The sequence below is a fragment of the Convolutriloba macropyga genome, chromosome 6 (genome assembly GCF_964194025.1).
Source record: "Convolutriloba macropyga chromosome 6, txConMacr16.3, whole genome shotgun sequence".
NCBI lineage: Eukaryota > Metazoa > Xenacoelomorpha > Acoela > Convolutidae > Convolutriloba > Convolutriloba macropyga.
Window position 1 is genome coordinate 44,513,318 of NC_134473.1, and position 17,064 is coordinate 44,530,381.

A 17,064-nucleotide genomic window follows, 5' to 3' on the forward strand; every position below is an offset into this window, starting at 1 on the left:
AAAAGATATAAACAATCAGGGAGCTCAACTTCAACATTACTGTAAATCTACATCCAACTGATGGTACACATTGGGTTTTAGTTATAAGAAGAGAAGATGGTCCAACATATTACTTTGATAGTTTTGGTGTAGAAACCCCACCATTATTCCTAAAAGAATATGTTGATCTAGGCTCTAATGAAAGAATACAACAATGTGATGAATCTTATTGTGGGGCTTATTGTTTATATATGATCTATCTTATTGATAGAGGATTTAGAATTAAAAGTGCTTTGAATATTCTAGTTAATCAAGTTAAATGTCCTGAAATATATAATGAGTGTATTTGTTTGCGTTGTAATGTTAATGTTAATGATAATCAGGGAACCTGCTTCGCTGATGATCTACGAAGTAGCTTTGCTAATAATGTTAATTATAGTGTTAATGATCTACGAAGTAGCTTTGCTAATCAGGGAACCTGCTCCGCAGATAATGATAACGTTAATGATAATGATAAAGATAATGATAATGATCTACGAAGTAGCTTTGCTAATAATGATAATGTCATTAATCTGCGGAGCAGCTTCGCTGATAATGTTATATATCAATTTGATGAAAAACATGGTGAAACGTGTTAAGCCAAGCCCATCAATAGGGTAAACCTAACACTATCTCTATAAACATAAATGAAGATCTTCAATCATGGCTAAATGATGATAATATAATTACTGAAGCTACACTCCCAGAGAACTTTAGATGTATAATATCTGGTCCTAGTGAATGTGGTAAGACATTCTGATTAAAAAAACTAATTCTGGCTAGTATATATTTTGATAAGCTATACATCATTGGACCTACTGGCGATCAATATAAAAATATAAGTTGCAAGTCTGTCGAGTTTGTTAAAGATATAAAAGATTTACCATCTCCCGATAAACTACCCAAAGACCTAAAGAAACTAATGATATTCGACGATAGAGCCAAAGAACCAGTTATTAATGAATACTTTTGTAGAGGTAGACATAATAATTGCAATATGATATATCTTAATCAAAATCTATTCACAATAGATAGACAGAGTGTTAGAGAGAATTGTAATCTATTTATTTTATTTGAACAAAGAGGTAAAGTCCTCATATCTATGTATCAAGATTTCTTTAATAACGTTGAACTTAGTTATAATGATTTTGTTAATATATTTAATAAGGTATGGAAAGAGCCTTATAATTACATTGTCATTGATATAACTAAAAATAAAAATATTAATGGTAAACTAAGAATTAATTGCGATCGGAGAGTATTGTAGATATTTATTTATAATCATTTTTTTATGTTTAATTATAATTTATAACTATACTAATCTGCGAATATGGTAAAGTTATGTTTATAATTATATATTTATTTAATTATAATTATTTATTTATGTTTAATTATAATTTATAACTATACTAATCTGTGAATATGTACATAACCTACATTGGAATTGTTTAAATTTATGCTGAGAGATATGTTTATATACTTTACACTTTCTACATGTTAGATATTGATCGGGATTATTAAAATGTTCTAGTAAATGATTGTTTATCTTTATATGTTATAACTCTATTACATACAAAACATTGATATGGTTTGCCCTGACACCAATTACAACTTTGAGCCCAGGTCTTATTTTTACATTCATCACGTTTAATACTAAACATTTTTTTAAGGAAAAATACTATTTCAAATATGTTACGATTATAATAAAACAAGGCTTTGCCTAGCTGTTAAACTAAATGCAAAGTAAAACTTAATACATCGCCATTAAAGTATAGGTTTCCCATACTCATCTTTAATATGAAACTCTATATATTCTATTCTATCTTTAGTTACATTTTGATACAAGATATTAGTTGGTATAATATTTATCAATTAGCCTGGTGGTTCTGTTAGAGTAAAAGTATATAGTATGTCTGTGTTATTCCCATAATCTTTAACACCAGATATCACATTACAATGAATGCTGATAGTACTAAAACCTGTAATATCAACAATTTTCTAAGATGTATATTTACCTTGTTTATATACGTTTTTTTCTAAAGCCTAGTAATGGGGCTATTGAGTTTTCTACATCACAGCTAATTGCCCCCTGTTTTATTTCCATTAAACATTTCATCGTATTCTTATCAGGTTCTATTATAACATTACCATCAGTTTCTTCTTTTAATAATTCCGCTATGTCAGTTAACTCATATGCTCCCGGTATAATAGTTGAATTTAGCAATGGAATTCCTTTATAATTATAATTAAGGACAGATGTAATGTTTGAGCCAGTGTTATTGTTAGATCTAAGAGGTTCTGCTATTGGCGAAGCCGGTCTCCGGATTGGCGAAGCCAGTTCCTGGATTGCTTCACCTTCTATAACAGTACTAGCATATAAGAATTGATTATTTCTCCTATTCACATTAAACACCGAGTAATAAACCGATAATCTAATTAAACCTAATTTTGTTGTATTAAGTATAGGTTCACTAAAGTTAAACTTTTCTGTTGGTTTTGTCATTCTAAAGTTAAGTGTATGCTCTTCTTTAGTTTTAGTTAAAGCATCATTTATCTTTTGTAGTTCCCATAAAATTAAACTATCAGTCATTTTTTTGCTTATAAAAATGGATTTTAATTTGGATACAACTTATGGTTATAATAATGATATACACAAAAGTAAGATTATAAATAAAATATAAACCATATAATCTGGCAACAGTGAATACAATCAATACTAACATTAATATCATACTCAATAGAGAAGAGAATCATTTAAATTTACATGATTCATATCTAGAGATAGAGTTTGTTGTATCAGATGATGCTGGTGGTGTATTTGCTAATGATGCTAATATCAGATTAGTTAATTATGGTATGGTGGCATTGTTTAATTCAATTAAGCTTGAAATTAGTGGTGGTAGGACTATTGAATATATAGATATAGATCATTGTCATCCTAATCTATTGATGTATAAGTTATTAACTAGTATTGGTGATGAATATGAGAGTGGTTTTGTTAGAAATCAAGGCAATAGAGATAGTCAGCTTAAAGGTGACCAGATTGCTGCAGAAGGAGGTCATATATATATGATGATTAAGATGAGTGATCTATTTGGTTTTGTGAGTGATTTAGAAAAGATTATATATGGTTTAGGATTTAAACTAATATTAGAAAGAAATATTAATGATAGAGCTCTATTTGGAGTTAACGCTGGTGCTGATGCAGTTGGTAATGATGGTAATATAGATATTAGGGATATATCATGGTGTGTGCCCAGTATTGATCCTAGTACTGACAATAGAATTATTGTACAAAAGGGTTTAAGTAAAAAGAATAATGTAGACTTTAGCTATTATGAAAGAAAGACATTTTATAAGAATGTACCCAATGCTACTAACTTCTTGTTTGATCATGGTATGGAAAGTGGTATGGAAAGACCACAATATATAATAGGTTGTTTTGAAAATAATAATGTTAATGAACAAACTCATGATGCAAGTACATTTCATATAATGAATGTTACTGAATGTTATTGTAAGATTGGTAGCGAGTTTTATCCTGAGGATAGAATGAATATTATTTATGGTGCTAATAATTATAATGAGGCTTTTAAGGAGAGTTTTAGCTTTAATAAAGATTGTAATGGGCTAGCACATAATATAAAACCATATATAAGTCATAGATTATTCAAAAGCAGTTATAGAATATATGTATTCGATACTAGATATCAAAGTGATCATATAGATCCACAACCAATACAACTTAATTTTAAGTTTAGTGCTGCAGTTGCTGATGTTAAATGTCATGCATTAGTATTAACTAGAAAGGTTATTAGTGTGAATAGTGATGGTAATAAGATGGTTGACTATATACTAAATCAATGAATGATAATAAAATAGATAATCATGAGTATAATGAATTAGTTAAGGTATATGAGGATTATAAGAAGAATCGGCGAAGCCGCAACTCCGTTGACAAGAAAAACAAGCTGAGTGTTTAAGCTAAAGTTGTTAGTGTTTAATTATAATAATGTATTTAGTAATAATAATATTAATATATATCCGCGAAGCGGTTACACCTGTCAGGGAACCTGCTTCGCAGACAGAAGTCTTACTTATACCCATACCCATAGTTATATTTAAACTCTAATATAATTAATTGTCTTTTCTTTGTATCTAAGTATAACCCTCTTCCTTTTTGTACTACCTTTATACCTTGATTAAAAAAACTAATTCTGGCTAGTATATATTTTGATAAGCTATACATCATTGGACCTACTGGCGATCAATATAAAAATATAAGTTGCAAGTCTGTCGAGTTTGTTGAAGATATAAAAGATTTACCATCTCCCGATAAACTACCAAAAGACCTAAAGAAACTAATGATATTCGATGATGTTAGAGCCAAAGAACCAGTTATTAATGAATACTTTTGTAGAGGTAGACATAATAATTGCAATATGATGTATCTTAATCAAAATCTATTCACAATAGATAGACAGAGTGTTAGAGAGAATTGTAATCTATTTATTTTATTTGGACAAAGAGGTAAAGTCCTCATATCTATTTATCAAGATTTCTTTAATAATGTTGAACTTAGATATAATGATTTAGTTAATATATTTAATAAGGTATGGAAAGAGCCTTATAATTACATTGTCATTGATATAACTAAAAATAAAAATATTAATGGTAAACTAAGAATTAATTGCGATCGGAGAGTATTGTAGATATTTAATTATAATCATTTTTTTATGTTTAATTATAATTTATAACTATACTAATCTGCGAATATGGTAAAGTTATGTTTATAATTATATATTTATTTAATTATAATTATTTATTTATGTTTAATTATAATTTATAACTATGCTAATCTGTGAATATGTACATAACCTACAATAGAATTGTTTAAATTTATGCTGAGAGATATGTTTATATACTTTACACTTTCTACATGTTAGATATTGATCGGGATTATTAAAATGTTCTAGTAAATGCTTATGTTTATCTCTATATGTTATAACTCTATTACATACAAAACATTGATATGGTTTGCCCTGACGCCAATTACAACTTTGAGCCCAGGACTTATTTTTACATTCATCACATTTAATACTAAACATTTTTTTAAGGAAAAATACTATTTCAAATATGTTACGATTATAATAAAACAAGGCTTTGCCTAGCTGTTAAACTAAATGCAAAGTAAAACTTAATACATCGCCATTAAAGTATAGGTTTCCCATACTCATCTTTAATATGAAACTCTATATATTCTATTCTATCTTTAGTTACATTTTGATACAAGATATTAGTTGGTATAATATTTATCAATTAGCCTGGTGGTTCTGTTAGAGTAAAAGTATATAGTATGTCTGTGTTATTCCCATAATCTTTAACACCAGATATCACATTACAATGAATGCTGATAGTACTAAAACCTGTAATATCAACAATTTTCTAAGATGTATATTTACCTTGTTTATATACTTTTTTTCTAAAGCCTAGTAATGGTGCTATTGAGTTTTCTACATCACAGCTAATTGCCCCCTGTTTTATTTCCATTAAACATTTCATCGTATTCTTATCAGGTTCTATTATAACATTACCATCAGTTTCTTCTTTTAATAATTCCGCTATGTCAGTTAACTCATATGCTCCCGGTATAATAGTTGAATTTAGCAATGGAATTCCTTTATAATTATAATTAAGGACAGATGTAATGTTTGAGCCAGTGTTATTGTTAGAGCTAAGAGGTTCTGCTATTGGCGAAGCCGGTCTCCGGATTGGCGAAGCCAGTTCCTGGATTGCTTCACCTTCTATAACAGTACTAGCATATAAGAATTGATTATTTCTCCTATTCACATTAAACACCGAGTAATAAACCGATAATCTAATTAAACCTAATTTTGTTGTATTAAGTATAGGTTCACTAAAGTTAAACTTTTCTGTTGGTTTTGTCATTCTAAAGTTAAGTGTATGCTCTTCTTTAGTTTTAGTTAAAGCATCATTTATCTTTTGTAGTTCCCATAAAATTAAACTATCAGTCATTTTTTTGCTTATAAAAATGGATTTTAATTTGGATAGAACTTATGGTTATAATAATGATATACACAAAAGTAAGATTATAAATAAAATATAAACCATATAATCTGGCAACAGTGAATAGAATCAATACTAACATTAATATCATACTCAATAGAGAAGAGAATCATTTAAATTTACATGATTCATATCTAGAGATAGAGTTTGTTGTATCAGATGATGCTGGTGGTGTATTTGCTAATGATGCTAATATCAGATTAGTTAATTATGGTATGATGGCATTGTTTAGTTCAATTAAGCTTGAAACTAGTGGTGGTAGGACTATTGAATATATAGATATAGATCATTGTCATCCTAATCTATTGATGTATAAGTTATTAACTAGTGTTGGTGATGAATATGAGAGTGGTTTTGTAAGAGATCAAGGCAATAGAGATAGTCAGCTTAAAGGTGACCAGATTGCTGCAGAAGGAGGTCATATATATATGATGATTAAGATGAGTGATCTATTTGGTTTTGTAAGTGATTTAGAAAAGATTATATATGTTTTAGGATTTAAACTAATATTAGAAAGAAATATTAATGATAGAGCTCTATTTAGAGTTAACGCTGGTGCTGATGCAGTTGGTAATGATGGTAATATAGATATTAGGGATATATCATGGTGTGTGCCCAGTTTTGATCCTAGTAATGACAATAGAATTATTGTACAAAAGGGTTTAAGTAAAAAGAATAATGTAGACTTTAGCTATTATGAAAGAAAGACATTTTATAAGAATGTACCCAATGCTACTAACTTCTTGTTTGATCATGGTATGGAAAGTGGTATGGAAAGACCACAATATATATGTTGTTTTGAAAATAATAATGTTAATGAACAAACTCATGATGCAAGTACATTTCATATAATGAATGTTACTGAATGTTATTGTAAGATTGGTAGCGAGTTTTATCCTGAGGATAGAATGAATATTAATTATGGTGCTAATAATTAGGCTTTTAAGGAGATTTTTAGCTTTAATAAAGATTGTAATGGGCTAGCACATAATATAAAACCATATATAAGTCATAGATTATTCAAAAGCAGTTATAGAATATATGTGTTCGATACTAGATATCAAAGTGATCATATAGATCCACAACCAATACAACTTAATTTTAAATTTAGTGCTGCAGTTGCTGATGTTAAATGTCATGCATTAGTATTAACTAGAAAGGTTATTAGTGTGAATAGTGATGGTAATAAGATGGTTGACTAAATACTAAATCAATGAATGATAATAAAATAGATAATCATGAGTATAATGAATTAGTTAAGGTATATGAGGATTATAAGAAGAATCGGCGAAGCCGCAACTCCGTTGACAAGAAAAACAAGCTGAGTGTTTAAGCTAAAGTTGTTAGTGTTTAATTATAATAATGTATTTAGTAATAATAATATTAATATATCTCCGCGAAGCGGTTACACCTATCAGGGAACCTGCTTCGCAGACAGATAATATTAGAGCTATTCTTAGTCTTACTTATACCCATACCCATAGTTATATTTAAACTCTAATATAATTAATTATCTTTTCTTTGTACCTAAGTATAACCCTCTTCCTTTTTGTACTACCTTTATACCTTCACCAGTAGTTGTAAACTTAATTAAATCAGGTGTGGCTGAAAAAGCAGCTCTAGGGTTTCTAGATGCAGCTGCACTTCCTATTTTACTTGCTATTTCTAATGCTCTTACTGGATTATTAGCAGCTTTCTTTCCAAAATTAACCGTAGCCCTACCAACACTTAAAGAAATCTTTCAATCCCTCTGCTTCTATTGTTGCATCAGATACAGTCATTGACTTATTTCTCTTACACTTAACACAATTACCCTTTAACATTTAGTACCTTTTGAAGTAATAGCTCCTCTTATATTAATAGTACCACTATAATGTCTACCACCAACACAATATGAATTAGTTTTGAACTTATTTAAAAGACTCATTTCTATATATAAAAAAATAATGGAAGTTAAAAAGTATAATCCCTTTGTTGTTCTGAATAAGCCTAAGTCTAAAGCTAAGCCTAAGTCAAAACCAAAGCTTGAAGCTAAGGGTCTATCTCTAGAGAATAAAAAGAAATTAGATATTTTTTATGCTAAAGGTTTTGTTAAGACAAGTAAGAAATAGTTATAATTATAATTATAAGTATTTCTTACTTGTCTTAACAAAACCTTTAGCATAAATAATATCTAATTTCTTTTTATTCTCTAGAGATAGACCCTTAGCTTCAAGCTTTGGTTTTGACTAAGGCTTAGCTTTAGACTTAGGCTTATTCATAACAACAAGGGATTATACTTTTTAACTTCCATTATTTTTTTATATATAGAAATGAGTCTTTTAAATAAGTTCAAAACTAATTCATATTGTGTTGGTGGTAGACATTATAGTGGTACTATTAATATAAGAGGAGCTATTACTTCAAAAGGTACTAAATGTTAAAGGGTAATTGTGTTAAGTGTAAGAGAAATAAGTCAATGACTGTATCTGATGCAACAATAGAAGCAGAGGGATTGAAAGATTTCTTTAAGTGTTGGTAGGGCTACGGTTAATTTTGGAAAGAAAGCTGCTAATAATCCAGTAAGAGCATTAGAAATAGCAAGTAAAATAGGAAGTGCAACTGCATCTAGAAACCCTAGAGCTGCTTTTTCAGCCACACCTGATTTAATTAAATTTGCAACTACTGGTGAAGGTATAAAGGTAGTACAAAAAGGAAGAGGGTTATACTTAGGTACAAAGGAAAGATAATTAATTATATTAGAGTTTAAATATAACTATGGGTATGGGTATAAGTAAGACTAAGACTAGCTCTAATATTATCTATCTGCGAAGCAGGTTCCCTGATAGGTGTAACCGCTTCGCGGATATATATTAATATTATTATTACTAAATACATTATTATAACTAAACACTAACAACTTTAGTTTAAAAAACACTCAGCTTGTTTTTCTTGTCAACGGAATTGCGGCTTCGCCGATTCTTCTTATAATCCTCATATACCTTAACTAATTCATAATACTCATCATTATCTATTTTTTTATCATTCATTGATTTAGTATATAGTCTATTAAACTCATCACTAAACTGTTTACTTAAAATATACATTTGTGAATACTTTATAATTTTATTTCCTATTTTAGTATTAATTGTTTTTGATAATGAACCACAAACAGTTGCTGTAGCAAAAGCTGTTGGTATAGAATAAGGTAATCCTATACCTCTTAATGCAACTGATGTTGATGATGCAGTTGTTGCTATAGATGATAATACTATTTCTGTTATCTCAGCTACGTTAATATAATTCTTATATCTACCTAACTTCTTATTATAGTTGTTGTTTTTCCACATTTTTTATGGATGTAGTCATGGTTTCACCTATCAACGAAGTTGTGAGCTTGCTCATTTACCATAGTTAAGAACAAAGTTATCTAGTTGCTCTTGATTAATAATATTCATAGATAATAGTTGCTTAGATATATCTAGCATTTCATCATATAATCCATCATGACCAGCTTTTGTTTCTAGTATTAATAATTCTAATCTATCTATTAAACCATTGACGAAGTCACAGCTACGCTGAATTAATTGGCAACTTTGTTGATTGTTGGGGTCAGTCTTAGTTAAGACCACTAGCTTTAACTTCTTCTTCTTCAATAGTATCATAAACAATGGATTCACTACTAAAGGAATCTCTTCTCGGTGATGCGATACTAATTGATAATCTTCTTATAACTTTTGATCTATTACTTTTAGTATCCCCTCTTTGTTTATAACCAATATCCCTTAGAAATTTTTTTATTTTGTTTTCATCACCTTTTATGTCTCTTTCTGTCACATTTTTATTAGTGATAAACATAAGGAAACCTTTAGTGAAATCATAGTTGTTATTTCTTAGTTTTATACCATTCGGTGTTATATGAGTGGGCACATTATTAATTGTAAACTCATTTTCATTTGCATCCAATGGGACTAATCGTAATTGAATATTCGTTTGTTTCCTCATATCTGCTAGAATATCAAGCATCTCGTTACTTAGTTTAAACAACTTGCCCTCTCGACCTGGTAATGTGATAGGCTCTCTGACAGAGAACCCGCTTTGTTCAACGGGAGAGAACTCTAAAGCTTTCAATGCATTTGTGTTGTCTTCTATCCGTAAACCGGTTTCACCGATCTGCGCAGCAGTTTCGCCAATCCGAGAAGCGGTTTCACCGATTGCTTCCATTGTTTGTGTTTGGTGGGCTTGTAGTATTTCACTATTAGTATTTAAAGTTTTAGTTAGAGGATCAAATAACTCTTCTATTTCACCATAATATTCTTGTTGCTTTAATTTATCTTCTAATCTATTTCTTCTGTTTAGTTTTTGTAGTTTATTTAATTCTGAGTTTATCTAGCCTAGTCATTTTATAAAAATAATTATCTCATTTCATTATATAATCTAATAGCGGCTTCAATAAACTTTCTATCCTTAATTGTTAATGCTTTAATATTGTTTAACAGTGCTCGGTTTACCAGAGTCCCTCGGTTTGCCACAGACAAAGTCTGTTCGCAGATTTTATTTAATAAATCTCTTTTGATTAAATACATGTTCTCATCTAGGGGATAACTTTTTATATTATTTACACAAAATCTTTTATCATCAAAATTGCTTAAACTTCTTTTACTTATCTTAATTGTGGTCATACAACTTCCTACTTTTTGAATCCTACTTTCCTCTACTATCCTTTCCTTATTATCTATTAGAGCATTATAATATTCCTCGTGCTTTCCGTTACTTTCTTTATTCCTTTCTCTTTTGCGCCATAGTTCTTTATACTATATGTTTTGGGTTTTAATACAATAAATTCTTCTATTATTTTACTCCCTAGCTCGTGTTTAAACTTGCCAGGGACTTTATTATTTGTATTTATAGGAATATCTATATTAGACAAGTCCGTGTGATCGTTGTCAACATTACCTCTACTATAACTTAAAATAAAACTGTCCGTGTCCATATAGTGAAGGTTGATGTCTTCTAGCGATGGTTTCAGTACATCATAATAAAATTTATACATATGGAGTTTACTTAACTCCATGCAGTAGAGACTAGATATATGGGTTTATCATATTGTATTTCCATATCTAATTACATCTTTACATGTTGGTTAACTAACAGCTTTAAGTATTTCATAATCATTAGTTAGAATCTTGGCTTCTAGATACTTTAATGGATTCTCACAACTTTTACCAAACTATGAGTTATTCATTAACTTAAATATATCTTTCTCAGGCTCAGTTTCAGCTTCTGCTCTCATTTTAGTATTAAGTTCATTATAGTCTAACTATATAATCTTGTTTAAATTTAATTATTCTATGGACTTTTGTAACCTTTATACCCATCTTAACAACAAACTTTAGCATTCGATAGTGTATTGGATATTCATATTTTTTATTCTGATCTAATATTAGTTTCTCAATTTTTGAACAAGTTGAAGGTCTTTGTTTGTATCCTAGTTCGTTATTCTCTACTTCTCTTCCATGGTGTAGTAGTTGGAAGTTGCTAGTTCTCTCTTTACATTCATTAGTATATTCTAAATCACAGATAAGCCAATAGCCGTAATCACTATCATCTGAAGTATTTAATACTTTGTCTAGAGTTGCGTTGGAGTACTCAAAATCTTTATACGGTAGCTTTTGCATTAGTGCATAACGTATAAGTTATTAGCATCGATGTACCATATGGATCTTTGATCATGCTCTGCCATCTGCGAACGGACTTCGTGGCAAGCCAAGCAGGTTCCCTGATAGACCTTTGACTCTGACTTTGACTTCTAATATACCTATCGCCCATAACACCACATATGCCACCTCTCATTGCACTAATGAAGTCTTTTAGTATTTGCTCATCTTGTATTGTGTCTAATTCAACGTTGCTTAGTTTTAGGAAACCATCGAAGCTGTAGCCTGGTAGACGAATATAATGTAGAGGATTGAGTTTATATGTATTCATGTTTAACTTAACAAATAGATTGTAGCAGTGTCCTAATATGAATATATCATTCTCCATATATTCCAATGTTAATTCTTTACCTGTTTTATTATTATTAGAATAATTAAAATCATCTACTTCATCTTGGGTTGGTAACTTAGTTGTTAGTGATGATCTAAAGTCTTGAATTGATAGATTGCCTAGTTTATTATTATAGCTATTCTCATCTTTAAAGTGTTCATAATGATGTAATGTTTTATTTTTAACATTATAAACTTTTGCCATTTTATCAAGAGACATTGTCAAGAAACTGTAACTATCTATAAACTTTAATACACCCACTCTAAACATTCTAGCTTTACCATTAGTACTAGGCAAAATATCAATTCTTCTGCTATTATTCTGTTTAAATATATCATTAAATAATAGATTGAAGTCATAGCCTTTTCCATTATGAAATATTACTGGAATGAAGTTTTGATGTTTATAGTTTAAGTTACAAATATTACATGCTGGACCTCTATATCTACCTGTTTGGTGACAGTGATCTCTAACTTTTTTAACAGTTTTTATTACAAATGTGACATATCATTAGCATCATGATACAATTTATCTTCTGTGAATAGCATTGCTTTGTTTATCTTGATGCTATGTTTTGTTTCTATTTCTAATAAATCTCTAACATAATCTTTGATACAGTCTGGACCAAAGTATGATTGGCAAAGCCACTTCGTGGATCTGTGATTACAATTGTAGATATAGCCAATAGCAATAGGTGCATGTTCAGATATCTTATATGTATTGCTACCAATCTTTTCATCTGTTTCTTTCATGTAACATTCAATATCACTAAATATAACATTATTCACTTCTTGTTGTTTATGTTGATTGTTGAATTTAATTTGTTTTAACTTAGGGCAAACAATCTTTGGTTTGATTTGGACACAGCATTCATGAGTTTCATATTTATATTGAGAGCTAAACCAAAGGTACAATTATCACAAAACCAGAATTTTGCATGTTTGGTATTTGGTCTTTCTAGTAATACTTCTATATTTTTAATTAGAGCATAGTGTTCATTCCAGACTAGAATCCTAACATTTTGTCTATCTTTTGCAAAGTTAGAACATTTCTCTATGCGTTCTACTTTTGCTATGTTACTATCTTGAGTAGGTCTGTAAAACCAAATATTGATATTATATTTATTTTGGATTGTTGTTATATAATCATATGCAGTTTCATTATATTCCCAGTCATCGACTAGATTTTTAATATACTTGTTTTCTCTAGTTGCATCTTGGGTCACATGATATAATGCGGGGGTAAATTTAATACTTTTAATATTTAAAATAGCTTTTGTTCTAGTTCTCAGATTTGGTGGTAGTTCAACATATAATCCTAATGATGGTTTTGTTCTTTCTATATTTAGCTGAATGTGAGTTATTCCAAGAAACTCATAATCATAGCCATAACCCTCACATGTTTCCCTAGTATTATCTAGCCATTGGTTTAGATCCAGTCGATGATCTTTAGTCATATATTCATCAGTTCTAAAGTTTATAAGAGTTGTCTTAGTCTCTTATACAAGCAATTGGCCGTAACTTTATATTTATATGATTTAAATGGTTTAAACCAATCTAATATGTAATCTATAGGCTCTTTAATATCATTAATATAACTACCCGGCTGAGTAATATATAGCTGTCTTTGATTAAAGCTTGATTTAATAGTATAATTATTAGCAAAGCTTGGATCAGTTGAGATAACACTTTCTCTCATGTGTTTAATCTTGTGAGTTTGTAGACCTATCTGATTTTTAAACTTATCGCCACAAACCCAGCATGGTTCAGTTTTAGTTTCAGTTTCAGTTATAATAATATCCTTAGTTTTAATAATATCCTTAGATTAGTCTTAGTTTTAATAATATAATCATCTTCATCCGAATTATACACCTTCTCCAAGATTTCTTCTTCATGAGACTCAAACCAATAGTTCCTTATGTTTGAGATCGTATGATTGATGCCTGTATAAACCCTTCTTTGATTCAAAGGATAAATTACAGACGTCGCAGAAGTTCATGACACTAGTATTAGTTGATTGAGACATGATGTATTTAATTAGGGAAAATTTTGGAAATAATAATTTTTCGAAAATGAAAATGAAGTGTGATAAGTGTAAAAATAAGTCTTGGAAAGATTGTTGTAATAATTGTAAAGAATTAGAATATTCTTGTTGTGTATGTAACAATATGGTTAAGGTGAAAGATTATATAGAACATTTGGGATATCATTATTTTGATCCTGGTCAATATCTAACATGTAGTGTGTGTAATGTTTATAAACATATATCATTATATAGATTTAGAAATAGGAAATGTAGACTATGTATTTATCTTCATAGATATAGATATGGTCATACTAAAAATAATCCAGAGAGCATGTTTATAAGTATAATATTCAAGAAGCTAATTCTTCTTCTTTTAATTTATCTGTGATGTAGTTTTGGTTTTTATTGATTTTTTGATTGAATATAGAGCTAATATAGTAGTGAATAAAATGGGGGTATAAGCAAGTAGTAGATATATAGAGTAGTGGGTGGAAGGGGCTCGAACAAGTGCATGAAAATTTTTTGAGGTGCTTTTACTATGTAAAAATAGCTCAAAAAATTGAAATGCGCTTGGAGAGCACCTTTTACCCACTACTACTGACTCAAATAAACACACTTTAAATTCTTTGTCCGATTCTGGGGTCCTTCCAGCTTGACCCCAACATGTAAAAGAGCTGTATTCGGAAAGATTCTAAGTAAAACCTATTAACAAGCTTAGTAAAAATTTAAGTAAGAAAAACGTACTCAGAAAAGACTTTTTCGCAGCTGATTCCAAAAGAAAACACCTTTTAGTGCGTCTTGAGGCTGTCATTAAAAATTTTATGGAGAATCGGAACATGAATTGGACAGGAAAAAGAAAACACTTCGGACAGAAATTTTTAAGATTCAGAATAATGATCTGGACGCTAACAAATACCAACTAGAACGAAAGATTTCAGAGCTTGAGGCCAAAAGCACACAGCGGAGAGATAAAATAACAAGAACGCTGCTCGAAATTGACAAGATTTCTGTAAAACGAAAATTGAGATCAACAATGCAATCAAATAGAGCAAGCCTCAAAAGGATCCTCAAATAGAGCAAGCCTCATATAGAGTATAGCCTCAACTTCAACTTCACCAAATTTAAATGCGTTCTGTTTTCTCTACGAAGAAACGAAACAGAATGCAAGCTCTTTGGAAAACAAAACAATAGATTGTGAAATGCAATTAAAAGACGGTTGCATTTATTTTCGAGCCCTTTTTCCTGGGAATAAGGTTTGGATTCCGCTACAAACAAAGGAAATTTTGTTTCTGAAGAGAACAATACCGTGCTCAACCTCAAAGGAAGTGAAAACTAATTTGGTGAAAAGCTACGAATTATCGGTCTTGTTTTGTGGATCGAACATATAGGTTGCAAGCTAGACAAGGGTAAAACTGTGGTGCCAAATCATTTCAGCTGGTTCCACAAATCTTTTCAGCGATGTAGAATATATTGCATGTTTGGAAAAACTGAACCTGCTGCCAGTTTCTACGCATATACCATTTCTTTGAATATAATCAAGAGTCAAACGCCAATAAAATGAGGATTATTGGGAAATTAAAAATGATGTCAAAACAAGGCTTGGTGAATTTTTTTCAGTCGAAAAGATAGCAGTAACATGAAATGGAATAATTTTTTCACCCGTGTAGTCAATTTCAACAACTCGCTATCAAAAAGGTCGGATTTTATTGGTTCTGATCTTTTTGCTTCGCCAGCCAATTTAAAGAGGAATTCCGAACTTTTCAATGAATTAGACGACGTTAAATATCCGATATAATCTTCACCCATATGGATGGTCACCTTTCGAACATTCATAAGATGAAAATTAATCATTAAAAATTGAAATCAAAGAACCCACAGAGGTTTAACAAGCTGGTAGAAACAAGCTTGGTAAATTCCATTATTATAGCTGCGAAGCTGTAAGCTGAGCGTAGCTATATTGCGGTGCTCTTGGTTTTTTTACGACTCGAAGAGGAGTATTGGTTTTCTTAAGGTTTTTTTTTTTACCGGAAGTACTATTCGTTCAGACGATGTTTTGACCTAAAAGCGAAAGCGAGTAAAATTGCAGTGTGACCTAATTTTTTCTGAGCGATAGAAGTTTTTTGACCATGCGCTGCGTTTAGTGAATGACTTTTTGACATTGAAAAGTAGTTTTTGACTGAATGGCACATATAGATAACCGTTTTTAGCCGTTTTTTCGTCTAAGTGGCCTAGTTTTTTTGCTTGTAATTTGGTTTTTTGTAGAAATAATTTTTAATCGATGCTATGTTGAAATTTAAACCCCGGAAATTGATAGCACAGTATTTTGCATAGCCTGAAATTGCGTTTCAAATGCGAAATTGGCACATATTTCTTGATTTTTTAGTTAATTTTTGGCTTTTTTATTTATTAATTTCTTCATTTTTGGATCTTTTAGCTGTTTTTTTTGTCAAAAATCAGTTAATATAGCAACTTCCCTTTGATAATTCATATACTAAATCCGCTTTCTACCTCGATGTAATTTTGTTTCATAAAATTGTACATTTGCTAATCCGATTTTCGTAGTTTTTTTGCCAACTTTTTTCAGTTTTTTGTTTGTATTTTGCTTTTAATTACTAGAAATGGTATTTTGGGGACCATGAGGGACTTTAATTTCGTTTCAATAAAAATTCAATCATTTTTTGGTGTTAAGTTTTTGAAAAAACAGATAAATTTTTTTCATAAATGCAGTCTTAAATATTTTTTCACCACTTTTTTGCAAAATGTTTCATTGTTTCGTATGTCTGAATTCTGTTTTTTCTTGTTTTATTCTGTTCAGCAAGTTGGATTTTTGTCTCGAATGAATCGTTGTCTTTTCTATGTTTCGAATGCTGATCAATGAAATGTACTCGTTTTTCTTGATTTTTTTAA

General features: G+C 29.9%; 1 protein-coding gene across 1 annotated transcript in view; it reads left to right on the forward strand.

Moving 5' to 3' along the window:
• Positions 1 to 17,064, forward strand: part of LOC142341700 (structural maintenance of chromosomes protein 6-like) — a 48,640-nt gene that overhangs the window by 11,353 nt on the left and 20,223 nt on the right. The window lies entirely within an intron of this gene.